Genomic DNA, 6,000 nt, shown 5'->3' on the forward strand with positions numbered 1-6,000 from the left:
CTACCCCCTACTCCCTGGGTATTCTACCCCCTACTCCCTGGGTATTCTACCCCCTACTCCCTGGGCATCCTACCCCCTACTCCCTGGGTATTCTACCCCCTACTCCCTGGGTACCCTACCCCCTACTCCCTGGGCATCCTACCCCCTACTCCCTGGGCATCCTACCCCCTACTCCCTGGGTACCCTACCCCCTACTCCCTGGGCATCCTACCCCCTACTCCCTGGGCATCCTACCCCCTACTCCCTGGGTACTCCCCCTGGGTACCCTACCCGCCTACTCCCTGGGCATCCTACCCCCTACTCCCTGGGTATCCTACCCCCTACTCCCTGGGTATTCTACCCCCTACTCCCTGGATACCCTACCCCCTACTCCCTGAGTACCCTACCCGCCTACTCCCTGGGCATCCTACCCCCTACTCCCTGGGCATCCTACCCCCTACTCCCTGGGTATTCTACCCCCTACTCCCTGGATACCCTACCCCTACTCCCTGAGTACCCTGCCCGCCTACGCCCTGGGCATCCTACCCCCTACTCCCTGGGCATCCTACCCCCAGGCAGGCAGCAGTGTGTGAGACAGCAGTCCACAGAGAACCAGCTATGTCTCAGATGCCTTTAGAACAACAAACAGTGAGGATAGCCCAGTTTAGAACATTCAGGAGTGTGGCTGCTGTGTAGAATGATGCAAACCAGTTAAACTGGGCCGAAATATTAGGGTTGTTTTAAGAGGTTAGGAATGTGCTACCATTAGAGCTGATGGTAAATCCTACAGGAAATTACTTCGGGAGAGAACACATTCCTATAATTCCTTTTAATGTGTTTAAAGGAATCTGTAAATAGACTATATTAAGCTGTTACATTAAATGCTAAACTTAAGAGAGGATACGATCCCATTATTTTGGAGGTTTTCCCAGGGTTTACAGCGGGAATGTCTGTGTGTAAAATATTCCGATTCTCAACGGTATTCCTCCATCCTCAGACAACCATTGCATTGCCAGAGGTCTAAACTAAAGGCTCTCGGTTATAGTTGTTGCAATGTTGTATTTGTCCATCTGTCAGCATGAGAATGTCTGTGTGAAAATGTTTTTTTTTGTGAAAGAGAAGACATGTTGCTGATGCAGACCACCACTGACGATAGGATTGGCTTGTCCATGAGGTGGCTCCTCCCTTTATCCATCCATCCCTCCAGCTCTCTCTCCCTCTCTCTCTCTCCATCTCTCCCTCCCTCTGTTTTCCATGCTGCCACCCACAGTAACTACAGCTGGAGGCATGGTGGAGCATCCTCAGCTTATGGCGTGTGTATGTTAGCCCCTATTCTCCCCTGTGTATCACGAGGCAGATTGTGGATGAACACACGCACACACACACACACACACACACACACACACACACACACACACACACACACACACACACACACACACACACACACACACACACACACACACACACACACACACACACACACAGTAAGCTTGCTGCAGCCCGCCCGCCCGCCTGCTTCCATTCGCTCATGTGACTCACTTTCCAAGGGCTCGACTGCTGGGATCAGTTGCTACGGCAACTGCAGATCATATGATTGTTACTCACTGTGTTCCAGCACCTTAGCAGCTTACGGACTGGGATTTATGCATCGAGGCTGTGAATGAATGGCCAGGCTGGAGTATGTCCTGGAGTATTGAGAGCAACAATAAAAATGATATTGCAAGGAAATCATTTTAAAATGTGAGAACTAATAAATTGTACATATATATTTTTTTCATTTTCACCCACTGCTGGTTGGTGCTTTTACATATGCACAGGTGTGAAATGTTTTTTGTTTTTTTCTCTTCATATCCTAACTCTCCCTGAGACACCATTGGATAGTGACTTAGACTGCCATTATCACCAGCAACCCTGAAGCAATTATGATTAAGTGCCTTAAGTGTGCACAACGTTTCTCAGAGCAAAGATGGATTGTTTACATTTATTAATAAATGTTAATGCTATCTTCAAAATATGATCAAATCTGCATAACATTTACTATTATAAAACCATATATACAGAGGACATCAGCTTTCTAAAGCAACAGATTTGTCAGGAGGAAGAGCACAGCATGCATCAATAACACTGCATGGCTGTATTCTGATTTGACCTTGAAAACAAGATGGCTGCCTGCTCTGCCTTACTGATGCAGTAAAAAAAAGAGATCCTTTTATTCAAGCATATTACATGAAATCCAATACAGTAAAAACAAAAGAAAACACTAAATCCATTGGAGAGTGTGTTTTGTTTATACCATATTCCATATACCGGTTAAACTGATGCTTGAACGCAATGACTTCCTGTAGTGTCCTACTGAGCCCTATCACATGAGATGATAATAATATAATAATAATAATATAATAATAATAATAATATATGCCATTTAGCAGACGCTTTTATCCAAAGCGACTTACAGTCATGTGTGCATACATTCTACGTATGGGTGGTCCCGGGAATCGAACCCACTACCCTGGCGTTACAAGCGCCATGCTCTACCAACTGAGCTACAGAACCACATGTATAATAGGTTAATATTGACACATTGACAATATTGACACAAAAGCCCGTTGGCGAGAGCGTTAACAGAAGCAGAAGCATTCCCTTTATAGTGAACTACTTCAGACTACTTCAGACCAGGGCCCATAAGGAAGAGGGGGCCATTTGGGACGAGCACAGAGTGATGCGTAGAGCAGGGAGTTGTTTTACTACCACAGTAAAGACTTTGGATCTCAATCATTGGCATTTACAACAGAAGAGATTTGATTGTTTACGAGCTGTTAAATAGAGGTGAGGGAAAGAGGAGGAGAAGAAGAAGAGAGGAGAGGAGGGTGAAGAAAGGTACAGGGAAGAGGATGAGGAAGTGAAAGTGAAAGGGGGGATGAGGACGGTAAGGGAAAGAGGAGGAGAAGAAGAAGAGAGGAGAGGAGGGTGAAGAAAGGTACGGGGAAGAGGATGAGGAAGGATGAGGGGGGATGAGGAGAGGTGCGGGGAAGAGGATGAGGAAGGAAGAGGGGGGATGAGGAGAGGTGCAGGGAAGAGGATGAGGAAGGATGAGGGGGGATGAGGAAAGGTGCGGGGAAGAGGATGAGGAAGGTAGAGGGGGGATGAGGAGAGGTGCGGGGAAGAGGATGAGGGGGATGAGGAGAGGTGCGGGGAAGAGGGTGAGGAAGGATGAGGGGGGATGAGGAGAGGTACGGGGAAGAGGATGAGGAAGGATGAAGGGGGATGAGGAGAGGTGCGGGGAAGAGGATGAGGAAGGTAGAGGGGAGATGAGGAGAGGTGTGCGGAAGAGGATGAGGAAGGCGGAGGGGGATGAGGATGAGGAGAGGTGTGGGGAAGAGGATGACAGAAGAGAAAGATGAGGAAGTCTGCCAGTCACATACATCTCTGGTGGCATGCATCACTGTGTCCCTCAAGCACACACGGGCTGTAGAAATTATAGCTGCTGTTTTACGGGCTCCTGACTAATTCGCTATTTTGTATGTTTTTTTTTGCGCTGAGCTTAACTTTTCTTTAGACATAATGTTCTGGACATCAGAAGGGCGTCACTAACCTCGATTTGGATTAAGTTCTACTTCAACGAGTTGGCAGCGCAGGACATAGCACTCACCCCGGCCCAGACTCTAATCCCAGAGACTCCGAAAAGGAAGAGATGGTGTAAGACAGGCCAACGTGTGGGCACCTTGACAAAAATATGTTGGATAGTAAATCATCTCCGTTCTAAGACCACACTCAACGAGCTGTATAGGGCCATAAGCAAACAAGAAAATGCTCATCCAGAGGCAGCACTATTAGGGAGAAATGGACACATCCCTTCGAATGAGGGAGTTTTCAATTGGTAAAAGTTTATCATATTTACAAATGTCCCATCATGACACAAACAGCCTCCTGCAATGTGATTACCATGACATTGAAACAATTTGTGCTCTAGTTCGTTAGCTGCTGTCTGTAAGAATCCGATAACATCTAGAGCGTCTGACAGGGATGTGGAGTTGGTCATGAATAAGTGGTTGCAGTTGGCAGCAGATCAGGAAGGAGGGACAAAGAGACGAGCCAGGAATGTGGCGTCAACTGTGCCACGATAGACTTGTGGAGAGGGTTGTATTGGAGGTATGGAGAATGGTATGGAGCGAGGGATGTATGTGCCAGCTGCTGGAGGGAGAGATAATAATAATATAATATATGCCATTTAGCAGACGCTTTTATCCAAAGCGACTTACAGTCATGTGTGCATACATTCTACGTATGGGTGGTCCCGGGAATCGAACCCACTACCCTGGCGTAACAAGCGCCATGCTCTACCAACTGAGCTACAGAAGGACCACATGGATGTGGAGGATCTGTTCAAAACATGGTCTGAAGTCACACAAAGACCATGTGTTTTCCAACTGCAGCTGAACTTCCATGGCTTGTCATTGTTTAAAAGTTCCTGTGTACAATACTGGCCAATGCTAGGGATACATCAGGGCTACGTTAAGTGACCGGTCATCATTGGAGTATTCTGCGGTAACTCAAAGCCACGCTCCCTCAGTGACTATTTGAGAGATGTAGTTAGTGAGTTCAAATCAAATGTTATTTGTCACATGTGCAGAATAGAACAGGGGTTGTACCATACAGTGAAATACTTACTCACAAGCCATCAATGCAGTTTTAAGAAAATACCAAATAAAAAAGTAAGAGAAAGAGTAAAAAAATGTTTTTTTAAAGAAGTAAGAATAACAAAGAATTATAGAGCAGCAGTAAATAACAATAGGGGTTATATACAGGGTATTACGGTACAGAGTCAATGTGGAGGCTATATACAGGGTATTACGGTACAGAGTCAATGCGGAGGCTATATACAGGGTATTACAGTACAGAGTCAATGTGGAGGCTATATACAGGGTATTACGGTACAGAGTCAATGCGGAGGCTATATACAGGGTATTACGGTACAGAGTCAATGCGGAGGCTATATACAGGGTATTACAGTACAGAGTCAATGTGGAGGCTATATACAGGGTATTACAGTACAGAGTCAATGTGGAGGCTATATACAGGGTATTACGGTACAGAGTCAATGTGGAGGCTATATACAGGGTATTACGGTACAGAGTCAATGTGGAGGCTATATACAGGGTATTACGGTACAGAGTCAATGTGGAGGCTATATACAGGGTATTACGGTACAGAGTCAATGTGGAGGCTATATACAGGGTATTACGGTACAGAGTCAATGTGGAGGCTATATACAGGGTATTACAGTACAGAGTCAATGTGGAGGCTATATACAGGGTATTACAGTACAGAGTCAATGTGGAGGCTATATACAGGGTATTACGGTACAGAGTCAATGTGGAAGCTATATACAGGGTATTACGGTACAGAGTCAATGTGGAAGCTATATACAGGGTATTACGGTACAGAGTCAATGTGGAGGCTATATACAGGGTATTACAGTACAGAGTCAATGTGGAGGCTATATACACGGTATTACGGTACAGAGTCAATGTGGAAGCTATACACAGGGGGTACCGGTACAGAGTCAATGTGGAGGCTATATACAGGGGGTACCGGTACAGAGTCAATGTGGAGGCTATATACAGGGGGTACCGGTACAAAGTCAATCAATGTGGAGGCTATATACAGGGGGTACCGGTACAGAGTCAATGTGGAGGATATATACACGGTACAGAGTCAATGTGGAGGCTATATACACGGTATTACGGTACAGAGTCAATGTGGAAGCTATACACAGGGGGTACCGGTACAGAGTCAATGTGGAGGCTATATACAGGGGGTACCGGTACAGAGTCAATGTGGAGGCTATATACAGGGGGTACCGGTACAGAGTCAATGTGGAGGCTATATACAGGGGGTACCGGTACAGAGTCAATGTGGAGGCTATATACAGGGGGTACCGGCACAGAGTCAATGTGGAGGATATATACAGGGGGTACCAGTACAGAGTCAATGTGTAGGGGGCACCGGTGTCGGTGC

The sequence above is a fragment of the Oncorhynchus keta genome, chromosome 27 (assembly GCF_023373465.1).
Source record: "Oncorhynchus keta strain PuntledgeMale-10-30-2019 chromosome 27, Oket_V2, whole genome shotgun sequence".
Lineage (NCBI taxonomy): Eukaryota > Metazoa > Chordata > Actinopteri > Salmoniformes > Salmonidae > Oncorhynchus > Oncorhynchus keta.